General features: G+C 46.6%; 1 protein-coding gene and 2 long non-coding RNA genes across 4 annotated transcripts in view; 1 reads left to right on the top strand and 2 right to left on the bottom strand.

Moving 5' to 3' along the window:
* cacng2a (calcium channel, voltage-dependent, gamma subunit 2a) overlaps positions 1–12,331 on the top strand; it is a 70,511-nt gene that overhangs the window by 21,960 nt on the left and 36,220 nt on the right. The window lies entirely within an intron of this gene.
* Positions 4,854–6,470, bottom strand: LOC143508192 (uncharacterized). Its single transcript, XR_013129225.1, has 3 exons — positions 5,638–6,470; positions 5,338–5,431; positions 4,854–5,065 (listed from the first exon to the last, which is right to left on the bottom strand). It is a non-coding gene; the product is annotated as an uncharacterized LOC143508192 (long non-coding RNA).
* Positions 7,080–10,274, bottom strand: LOC143508184 (uncharacterized). The gene is made up of 3 exons (XR_013129220.1): positions 9,544–10,274; positions 9,202–9,361; positions 7,080–7,357 (listed from the first exon to the last, which is right to left on the bottom strand). It is a non-coding gene; the product is annotated as an uncharacterized LOC143508184 (long non-coding RNA).

Here is a 12,331-nt window from a genome sequence, read left to right as displayed (position 1 = left end):
AAATTACTGTGGAGGAGAGAGGAGCTGGCAACCCCAGCCCCGTGCCCCAACACCCACCCCCAAACTGCATCAGTGTCTTTCATCAATGTCTGCTACAGCATGCACCCATGTGAGGCTGGCGTCCAGATTTGGCAGAAATCTAATTATTCATGTGCATAGATAGGGCCCAGGGTACTGTAGGTGTCAGAACACAAGCCAAACCAGAACCATCAATGACACGGCATGTTGTGCTCTGAAGATAAGATGAGGTAGACGACGTGTGGACTAGGGCCCTTGCGGTCGCTGACTGGAAGGTCAGGCTGAGGTCACGCAGGGCATCACAGTGATGTCTTTCTTGTAAAATTCTGTCCATTTAGAACTTAGAACGTAGTGTTGTTTTGTTGTTGTTTTTTAAGTGTTTAATATCCCTGTCCATGCTCACACACATATTCTTGTTCTCTACTTTCAGACGTGGCACACACACAAACGTGTTTATGTAAGAAAAAATAGGTCTTGCTATGTGGAAACCCGAAGAACAGAAAGTAGGGTGTGTCCAAATAGCCAAAGTGTTCTAACAAGGTATTTTACTAAAGCTACATGTTTAAATTTATTTAAAAAACAAAGGGCAAAAACATTACTTTCTAGTTGGTGAAGTTAAGGTCAGGCTATTGTTTTGTAGTAGTCATAGAAAAGTCCTATGACATATAGGTAATTACACATAAATAAATTAGATGGGATATATATGAGAAATAAGGAAAAGTTTGTGTGTGTGTGTGTGTGTGTGTGTGTGTGTGTGTGCGTGTGTGTGTGTGTGTGTGTGTGTGTGCGTGCGTGCGTGAGTGCGTGTGTATGTGTGTTGAGGTGTTGTCTTTTCTGACATTAATGAGGGAAAATGTGAATGTGTAATAGAGAACAGCATGACTGCTTCTTTTACGCTGTCTCGGTGTGTGTGGAGAGAGAGAGTGAGAAAATGTGAGAATGCAAAAGAGCAAGAGAGAAAGAAACAGGGAGAAGAAGAGTGTGTGAGGAAGTGTAAGTGAGAGAGAGAGAGAGAGAGAGAGTGTGTATGTGTGTGTGAATGTGGTCCTGTGAAACATCATACCCTAGTGTAGCTTCTCAGAATAGACTATATCAGTCTGAACTGGATCCTGCATCATGTGTATTTACAGGTTGAGCCCTTCGCTAGCATATACCTGTGTGTTTGCGTGAATACGCTGAGTCTCAGAAACAGGGACCTGCAACTGGACACACACACGCATATGCGTACACACACACATGCACACATACGATAACGGCTTCCTCAGATGGTGAGGCCCTGTGCTACACTCCCCACACCCCCTGCGTGAGCCTAATTAAAGCAATTAATCAGCTGAGTTAAGCAGGGATCACACAGAGCTCCACAAGCCAGCCTCCCAGGGGCTTCTCACGTGACTGGAGCTAGCGCAGGCGCTACCGCGAACACTCCCGCTAGCACTCACGCTCGCACAGACGACGCGCTCACTTAGTGGCCTCTCGGGTCAGCCGATGGGGAGAGCATCGCTGTAGAGCTGTGCGCAGATCACGTGCGACCGCAGGGGACGTCTGTAGATGTCGGGAAGAAGAGCTTAGCCTGCTACGAGGCAGCCATCTTGACTGCATGTCTCTCTCTCACACACTAACACCCCACACCACCACCACCACCGCACCCTGCCAACATGTAATAGAGTTTTGATTAGCACTGCAGTGTTAGCTGTGGCTGCAACTCCACTACTGCACAGTTTTCCAGGCTGGTCGGTTCCAGGTCATGTGTGTTTGTGGAGGCTGGAGCAGCAGAAATCCCAGCCTCACAGCTGCATCGACGGCAGGGTGACAGGCGGAGAGAGACGGGGGTGAAGAAGACGAATTAGTGTGAGAACGAATTAACACCTAACGGCAGCGGCCTATTAAGACTACAGAAAAGCAGACAGAGAAGGAGAAAAGCAAAGGCAAGCCAGGGTGAGATGGTGGGGGGGGGGGGGGGGGGGGGGTGGATATGGTGAATAAAATAAGTACGGGAATGATAAACTGAACTAGAGAGGAGACTGACAAGACCAGATGCAGGCTGGCAATTACTGCGGTTTTGCCTAATCTACTTTATGGTGGACTCAGGCTGATGATTACTGTGGTTTTGCTGAACACCAGCATGAAGGTCCTGTTCACAGTGAACACCAGCATGAAGGTCCTGTTCACAGTGATTATCAGCATGAAGGTCCTGTTCACAGTGAACACCAGCATGAAGGTCCTGTTCACAGTGAACATCAGCATGAAGGTCCTGTTCACAGTGATTATCAGCATGAAGGTCCTGTTCACAGTGAACACCAGCATGAAGGTCCTGTTCACAGTGATTATCAGCATGAAGGTCCTGTTCACAGTGATTATCAGCATGAAGGTCCTGTTCACAGTAAAGCTGCACAGAAAGACAGAACAATCAGCTGTGCTCACCAATGTGACCCCGACCCACCTCCTCCCTCCTCTCTCTCTCTCTCTCTCTCTCTCTCTCTCTCTCTCTCAATTTTTCTCTCTCTCTGATAGTTCTCAATGTCCTGTTTGGTCTTGTTCCATCTCTCTCCATCTCTCTGTCTCTCTGCATTTCTCCAGCTCTCTCTCTCTCTCTCTCTCTCTCTCTCTCTCTCTCTCTCTCTTTCTCTCTCTCCTGCTGCAGGACGACATGTGGACACTCAGTGAATTGCTAATCATTAGAGAAAGACTGGATCAAAGAACAGAGGAAGAGAGAACGAGAGAATGTCGAGAGGAACGAGGGAGAAAGAGAGCATGAGATTCAGAATGAGGAAAAACTGAAGGAGGAGAGAGGGGCAGACAGAGACAGAAAGAGGGAGAGAGAATAGATGAAACAGAAAGTGTAAGAGAGGGAGGAGAAGGCACTTTGACTGCAACCATTGCTTTTTTCTCCACCACGAAACAAGAAAAAAGAGACCTGCAGAGAGGCACTACATTGAATACAGGATGCATTCCCCCTCCCTCTGCCCCTCCCTCTGCCCCTCCCTCTGTCTCTCCCTCTGTCTCTCCCTCTGTCTCTCCCTCTGTCCCTCCCTCTGTCCCTCCCTCCGTCCCTGCATCCACCCATAGAGTCGTCTCTGGTTTTCTCAATGCTACAAAGATAAACATTCATATTCATTCATCATTCTCTCTCTCTCTCTCTCTAACACACACACGCACGCAAACACGCACACACACACACACCACACACCACACACCACACACCACACACCACACACACCACACACCACACACCACACACCACACACACACATACACATACACATACACATACACATACACATACACACCACACACCACACACCACACACACACACACACACACACAGTTACTACACTGCTCCTTCAGCTAAAAAGAATTCAGTAGTAACAAATCAGTCAATGTGATGGTGGGAAGGGCAGAGGGAAGGGATGTGTGTGTGTGTGTGTGTGTGTGTGTGTGTGTGTGTGTGTGTGTGTGTGTGTGTGTGTGCGTGTGAATGAATGAATCAAACATGTACATTAGTGGTTCTAAAGGCTAGTTGTACTAGCAAATCATCTGGGGTCTCAAGACCAAAATTATGATGTTTGCACAGGAGGTCTAATTCACAAAGGAAATCTAATTTTACACAGCATGTTGTATGTTACACAGTTATATAATTATAATATTTTCTCTCTCCTCAAGTGTATGAAAGTCTGAGAACACGGACCTACAACTGTCTTGTGTGTAATCATCAATGCAATGAGTAGTGCATGCTTGTGCACTATTGCTAAAATCCAGGAACTGAAATTAGCATTTGCATTGGGATTATAAAGGCTCATTTGTACTGACCAGGGATTAACCATGTGGAAAAAAAAGAAAAAGAAAGAAAGTTCATCTTATTATTCCTACTCAGATTATGACCACACAATGAGAGAACCACATTCAATTCTTAATCCCTGGGAGTGAGGAGGAAGGGGGGGGGGGGGGGGGGGGGAGGAGGAAGGAAGGGGAGGGGAAGGAGGAAGGAAGGGGAGGGGAAGGAGGAAGGAAGGGGAGGAGGAAGGAGGAAGGAAGGGGAGGAGGAAGGAGGAAGGAAGGGGAGGGGAAGGAGGAAGGAAGGGGAGGGGAAGGAGGAAGGAAGGGGAGGAGGAAGGAGGAAGGAAGGGGAGGGGAAGGAGGAAGGAAGGGGAGGAGGAAGGAGGAAGGAAGGGGAGGAGGAAGGAGGAAGGAAGGGGAGGAGGAAGGAGGAAGGAAGGGGAGGGGAAGGAGGAAGGAAGGGGAGGAGGAAGGAGGAAGGAAGGGGAGGGGAAGGAGGAAGGAAGGGGAGGAGGAAGGAGGAAGGAAGGGGAGGAGGAAGGAGGTACACACATGCTCCATGCCCACCTGGAATGGGAGGAGTCTGCTGCTCTCCTGACAGAGTGCTGAGTACAGAGAGCTTCAATATGTGGAGGAAGTTCCCGTATTCCCAGAGTTTAGGAGTATTCTAGTTCAAAGGTCTCTTTGACTCTCTCTATGAGTAAATGACAAAGCACTTTTGTAAGTCGCTCTGGATAAGAACGTCTGTTAAATGTCAAATATGTAAATGTAAACTTTAACAACTGGAAAAGGCAAATATGCTTGGTTAGGTTTAGTTTCATATGCAATGTGTTCCACTCAAAGAATACAGAGCTACAGAAACATAATTCTTAACTTTAAATAAATCTGTGGAATCATAATCACTGAACTATCAAACTTATTGAAAATTAAGTTTCAAAGTAACAAACGTTAAAGGAAACACACAAATATTAAACTTTAAACTCGGCATGAGAAACAACCAAACATATCTACTCACACACTGTGATACAGTGACACAATTAAAATGATAACTGACCAGTTATGGTCAAGAGACGGTGAAGCAGTCTGCCTTCGTGTTGACGTGCGCTACATCACGTGAACGTCCTGCATCACGTGCAGGATGTTTGCCTATATTCACACCACTTCTGATTCGCCCGATCACTGATGAGAGCATCCTGCAGCAGTTTTTGTCACGGCGCGTTCCCGATCATCCGGGTCCCTGTAGTGTGCGTGATGTCACAGAGCTACCTGCAACTGACGGTTAACTCGCTGTTATCAGAAGTGTGTGTGTTTGCCGTGACACGTGCGTCAAGGAAAAGATGACGGGATTGTTCATTTATAGACCAAACAACTAAGAAAGTCATGCTCATGGATTATTAATATCAGTTATTATAGTGAAGTTCTTTTATATTTTCTTTTATAGTGAAGTTCTATTATATGTCAGCCATCATATTGATAAGAGCTATTAAACTGCAGGTAACTGAATGAGCACACAAATTATGTACAAATGAAAGAATGAACTTTACCATGTGTTTACAAGTCAGTTTACTTTCATCATCTGAAATAAATCCATCTATAACTCATCAGGCACGAGGGAAATTTCAGCTGGGTGTTCAGTATCTGTGGATAGAGGCCAGTTTATCAGCATCCTGTTACACAACGAGCATTAACCTGGATGCAGTTTTGCAAACCAAAAACACAGCTGGCTGATGTCTTGGCTTTGATCTTATCTGCATGGTGTGTGTGTGTGTGTGTGTGTGTGTGTGTGTGTGTGTGTGTGTGTGTGTGTGTGTGTGTGTGTGTTTCTGAAGCATTTTGGGACCTACCTCACATACCTCTCTCCCATTATACTCTAGTATGTGAGTGTCTTCCTCCATAGCCAGTATGAGTACTGTACTTCCAGCCAAAGATAAGCCAACGACACAGACAGAGATCAGCCGTTAGAACATAGTCAGAGATCAGCCAATAGAACAGAGGCAAATACCAGCCAATAGAACAGAGACAAAGACCAGCCAATAGAACAGTAGAGACCAGCCAATAGAACAGAGGTAGAGACCAGCCAATAGACCAGAGGCAAAGACCAGCCAATAGAACAGATGCAAAGACCAGCCAATAGAACAGATGCAAAGACCAGCCAATAGAACAGAGACAAAGACCAGCCAATAGAACAGAAGCAGAGACCAGCCAATAGAACAGAGGTAGAGACCAGCCAATAGAACAGAGGTAGAGACCAGCCAATAGAACAGAGGTAGAGACCAGCCAATAGAACAGAGGCAAAGACCAGCAAATAGAACAGAGACAAAGACCAGCCAGTAGAACATAGGCAGGGTCATATTTACAGTTAAAGAGTGGCACTTACTAATCCTTGATAAGCAGCAGATCTTTCTAAAGCCCACCAACACACCTACACACAGACACACACCTTCTTGTACATATCCACACATGCACACAACCACATGTACACTCATACACACTCATATGCAGAACCACACACACATACTCATACAGACACACACTCCCTTATACACACACTCACAGTCACATGTACATCCACACACACACGCACCAGTAGCATGATGGGAATATCACTTCAGTTGGACTGCTGCTTGTCTGTTAGATCCACAGCTGGCTTTGCAAAGCAGGGCATTATGGGTGAGTGCCCTCTGACTGTGCTCAGATCAGTGAAGGTGTGGGCTAAGGTGATGAGACAGGGGATGAGTTAGAGGAGAAGAACCCAGCTGTTCAAGAGCACGCTCGTTTAGAGCGGACATGGTATATGAGGATGTCACAGACACACTACATGGAGCAGGGCACAACTTGGCTGTGTGTGTGTGTGTGTGTGTGTGTGTGTGTGTGTGTGTGTGTGTGTGTGTGTGTGTGTGTGTGTGTGTGATTATGTTAAACAGGCATGCTAGATTGCAACGCAGTGAGAGTTGTGCTGCCACTGTGAACTAAATCGAATTAGTGTCTGGTCAGTGTGGGGGCTTGGCTGACCAGGGCCTGTGTTAATGAATACAGCCTAGCTGCACTCACATGGGGTGATTTACAAAGCACGCACTGCAGTGAGTCTACAAACACACACATATACACACATACACACACACACACACACACACACACACACACACATAGGCATGAATACACTCCTTGTGAACCACATGCTGTCTGAATAACCTGGATGAGTGTGTGTGTGTGTGTGTGTGTGTGTGTGTGTGTGTGTGTGTGTGTGTGTGTGTGTGTGTGTGTGTGTATGTTCTTTATGCCATGATGCACGTGTCTTGTGCTTACTTGTCTTTGGGAAGCATCGCGCACGTATGAAATAAATGCAGCGTGAACTGAGTGAACTGAGTGAACTCACTCTATGACGACGTTCCTCTTCTCCTCAGACCCTCCTTTTCTGTTTACCTGTGTCATTCTTTGACTCGCGGCAGAGTGTGATGACCCCGCCGTGTGTGATGATGCCCGTTCACTCCTGCTGGATCATCAGGCGACCCACACCGCATGTGGGCCACAGAATACTGCAGCTAAGACTCCTTGGTCTGCGTCCTGACATAGATACAGATCCAGAGAGAGAGAGAGAGAGAGAGAGAGAGACTGAGGAGAGAGAGAGATTGAGAGAGGATGGAGAGAGAGAGGGAGACAGAGAGAGAGAGAGAGAGAGGGAGGAAGAGACGGAACAGGACATGCAGACCTGTGTCCAGCTGTTTTTAGAACGTCCTCCTGTCCCTGCTGGCTGTGTGTCCTGTCTCACCCTCCCTCTCAGCTGCCTGTCCCCTCATCCCTCACTCTCTCTCTATCTCTTTGCTCTCTCACACACACACACTCACACACTCAAGCCAAGTTAAGATAGCTGTGATGATTGGGTATAGTACATGATTGTACAGTTAGCAGTCAAATAACTGTAGTACAGTATTGAAGTACAAAGCACTGGTAATTGGAACACCTGGAAATGTTTCAACTGTAAGTATACTAATCAATGATTGAATGCAATTAATGGCAATAATCATAATTATAATAATAGAATGATTATTTCTATTATAAATACACATCAGTAGCAATACTGATGGCAGATGAAATGCATTTGAGGTTTTTTACAGGATGGTAAAGACGACGTGTAAGGAGGGTAATTATGTGGGTTATAGAATGGCAGGCAGACTCACAGGAGGTGCTGTGCAGTGGACTGCTGTGTGCTCCTCCTCTTCTAGCTTTTCATTTTGACTCATCTTTTTATATTGTAGCATGAGATTTTGTATTTTTATTGTGAAAACCTGAGTGGTTGTAAACTTTTCACAGTAAAAAAAACTTTTCACATTCTCTCCTTCCCTCCCCTCTTTCCCCCTCTCCCTTCTTCTGTCTGTCTCTCACTGTCTTTCAGTCCCTCTCTTCTGCTGTCTCTCTCTGTCTTTCCTTCTTGTGCTCTCTGTCTTTCTTCCTGTCTATCTCTCATTTTATGTCTGTCTTCTTATCTGACTCTCTCTTCCTCTCTGTCTGTCTGTCTGTCTCTCTCTCTCTCCCTGTCTCTTTCTCTCTGTCTGTCTCTCTATGTCTCTCTTCCTCTCTCTGTGTCTTTCTTCCTCTCTGTCTCTGTCTCTTTGTCTCTCATTCTCTCACCGTCTCTAGCTCAGTCTGCTCTGCCGTTCTCTTATGTTGAATGATTTTCAGTCCAGTGTTCCTGTGTCAAATGCCTCTGTCTCGTGTATTATATTCCATCCTCTCTGCCTTTCTTGAAAGTGAGAAATTAATTGGGGGCAACCCAAAAAAAACTTTGCCTGGAAACTAGGCTAGGAACAGTTGTCCTAGTAGCAGTTCTGTGCTCAGTAAACACAGTAAAGTACTGAACATTTTTTACTGTAGTCCTTTGTCCCTCCCTCCCTCTCTCCCTCTATCTCTCCCTCTCTGAGAGAGAGAGAAGGAATGAATGGGTTTGAGTTGGTGAACCACTAGGCACTGACTCACCCATGAGATTGACTCACTGACTCATTCATGAGACTGACTCACTCACTAACCCATGAGATTGACTCACTGACTCACTGACTCACCAGGGGCAGTCATGGCCTGGTGGTAGGGAACTGGTCTTGTGACCGGAGGGTCATGGGTTCGATTCCCAGACCTGAGGCCATGACTGAGGTGCCCTTGAGCAAGGCACCTAACCCCAACCGCCGGGCTAGGGCAGCCCACCACTATGGGCACGTGTGATTCACAGCCCCCTAGTAATCACTAGTGTGTGTGTGTTCTAACTGCACAGATGGATAAAAAGCGGAGGACAAATTTCGATTGCGGTGAAAAATCACAATTGACAAAATATGGCACATTTATAGTTTACATTTTAGATTGACTCACTGACTCCCTCATGAAACTGACTCACTCTTGAGATTCACTCACTGACTCACCCATGAGACTGACTCGTCTCCCCCTGCCATCATCTCCTCTTCTATCACCTGGTGAGGTCTCCTCCTCTCTCTGCCGCTGTCTCCCTTGTCTCATTCTCACCCCAGCTCCTTCCCGAGCTGGGGTTCGTAGTAGTGGGGTTGACCTCATTCCTCAGAGCTGCTGGAGAATTTCACATGAGTGAGAGACAGATGAACAGAGACAGAAATGTGTGCTAGGTCAGACACTCACTGCATGCCTTTGTAGAGGCACTGTGCTTGCATGCCTTTTCTTCCAAGTGTTTGAATCAGTCAAGATTTGGTGCTTGATATATGACACACTCACACGCATATTCAAACACATACCTACTTCACATCTTGTACGTGGCATTGGGCAGAGGTGCCGGGCAGGAGGGGTGGGGGGAGAGAGGTGTGGAGGATGTGCAGAAGGAGGAATGCCGTAATGGTGGCCTAACTGAAGCAGGTTGTAGACTGCAGACCCGTTTTAGCTCCACATCAAAGACAACACTCAGGGCTCTCTGATCTCCACAAAGTCATCAAACACATGCAGACAAGCAGGTGTGTGTGTATGTTTATATACTAGAAGACAAAGCTATTCATGCAGATTTTAGATATGGATATGTATAACTGAAAAGTGTGACATATGACTGAAAATAACCAGAAATTCATAATATATGTATAATATAACCCATAACTTTTCAAAAACATATATTATGTAGTTATGTAAATTGTGTGACTGCCAAGACATGTTACCACTGATATGGTTGTGGATTGTGTATCATCAAAAATACAAAACACAGACACACACATACACAACATACACACTCACACTCCCTCCCTCAGTTATAGCATGCTGTGTGAGTGTACCCAGCATGCATTTTGCCCTGCTAATGTGCTTGGTACATACCTTATGAGCGGTATTAGAGAGATTAATAACAGGTCATTATAAAGATGAATACAGCAATTACAGCTGTTGTTCCTGCTGTTGCTATTGAAATGAATTACAACCCTGTCCTCAGAGTTCGGACAGGAGGGATTACCCCCCTCGTCATCCATTCCTGCCCCCGGGGGCAGCAGTAGCTGTAATGCAGCAGAGAGGTCAGTGATTGGTCAACATAAACATGTTTTCCACAATATATTGCAACAATTGTCAAGGAAGGAGTGAGAAGATAAGATAATGTGTGGCATGAGACTTTATGAGACTTTATGAGACTTTGTGAGACTCCCGGTCTATACAATGAGTGGATAGGTTGAGATAAATAATACCACTGTAACTGTAACTTCTCATTCGTGACATAACTGTGGTTGAGAATTTCAATTCTGATCTGAGAAATGAACCAAATCGACTAAGAAAAACTGTAATAGCACTGTGGCAGTGTGCTTTTGTTCGATAGTGAAAGGCTAATTGTTGTTGATTGTTATTGTAAATTATATATGAAATCACTGATTTTTATGTCTGGGTTGACAAATAACACGCATTGATTGTAATAAATAAAATCTAACTTTTCTCTAGGAATATATGACAAGAAATAGCGGGCATATCTAATACCATAGACATACATGCACTTTATTGCCAAAAGTATTTGCTCACCTTCCTATACTCACATACAATAGTTCTCATTGAGAGAAGAGTAACCTAATGACCAATAGAGTACTGAAATAGCATAATGGTTGCTTGACCAATCAGGGTCATTTCTTCTGACTGTTAAGGGTCCCCTGACCAATCATCTGTAAGACCACATGCATGAATAAACTGATCATATTCAGGGACTGCTGTTAATCACAGTGAATAATCACAGTGATGGTGCTGCTGGAAAGAACAGTGTTGTGTGCTGGTAATGAAGGTGATTAGGCCTGCGTCATGCTGCTGAGAGCACACGTGAGCTGCTCTAGGTGTGCGCCTTACTCTGCGTCATGCTGCTGAGAGCGCACGTGAACTGCTCTAGATGTGCGCCTTACTCTGTGTCATGCTGCTGAGAGCACATGTGAGCTGCGCTAGGTGTGCGCCTTACTCTGCATCATACTGCTGAGAGCACACGTGAGCTGCTCTAGGTGTGCACCTTACTCTGCGTCATGCTGCTGAGAGCGCACATGAACTGCTCTAGGTGTGCGCCTTACTCTGTGTCATGCTGCTGAGAGCACATGTGAGCTGCTCTAGGTGTGCGCCTTACTCTGCATCATACTGCTGAGAGCACACGTGAGCTGCTCTAGGTGTGCACCTTACTCTGCGTCATGCTGCTGAGAGCACACGTGAACTGCTCTAGGTGTGTGCCTTACTCTGCGTCATGCTGCTGAGAGTACACATGAGCTGCTCTATGTGTGAGCCTTACTCTGCGTCATACTGCTGAGAGCGCACGTGAGCTGTTCTAGGTGTGCGCCTTACTCTGCGTCATGCTGCTGAGAGCGCACGTGAGCTGTTCTAGGTGTGCGCCTTACTCTGCATCATACTGCTGAGAGCACACGTGAGCTGCTCTATGTGTGCGCCTTACTCTGCGTCATGCTGCTGAGAGCACACATGAGCTGCTCTAGGTGTGCGCCTTACTCTGCATCATACTGCTGAGAGCACACGTGAGCTGCTCTAGGTGTGCGCCTTACTCTGCATCATGCTGCTGAGAGTGCACGTGGGCTGCTCTAGGTGTGCGCCTTACTCTGCATCATGCTGCTGAGAGCGCACGTGAGCTGCTCTAGGTGTGCGCCTTACTCTGCGTCATGCTGCTGAGAGCGCACGTGGGCTGCTCTAGGTGTGCGCCTTACTCTGCGTCATGCTGCTAAGAGCGCACATGGGCTGCTCTAGGTGTGTGCCTTACTCTGCGTCATGCTGCTGAGAGCGCACGTGAGCTGCTCTAGGTGTGCGCCTTACTCTGCGTCATGCTGCTGAGAGCGCACGTGAGCTGCTCTAGGTGTGCGCCTTACTCTGCGTCATGCTGCTGAGAGCGCACACAGGCTGCTCTAGGTGTGCGCCTTACTCTGCGTCATGCTGCTGAGAGCGCATGTGGGCTGCTCTAGGTGTGCGCCTTACTCTGCATCATCTGCCAGGATTTGCACAGGTATATGCTCTTCACACAGGCCTCTGACAGTCCTAAATGGTAACCATGGCAACCTGCCCCCTGCTGCTACTTGGCTCTGAAGGCTG

Source organism: Brachyhypopomus gauderio, chromosome 2 (genome assembly GCF_052324685.1).
Source record: "Brachyhypopomus gauderio isolate BG-103 chromosome 2, BGAUD_0.2, whole genome shotgun sequence".
Lineage (NCBI taxonomy): Eukaryota > Metazoa > Chordata > Actinopteri > Gymnotiformes > Hypopomidae > Brachyhypopomus > Brachyhypopomus gauderio.
Note: the sequence above shows the minus strand (reverse complement) of the source record. Positions and strands in the feature narration are given on the sequence as shown.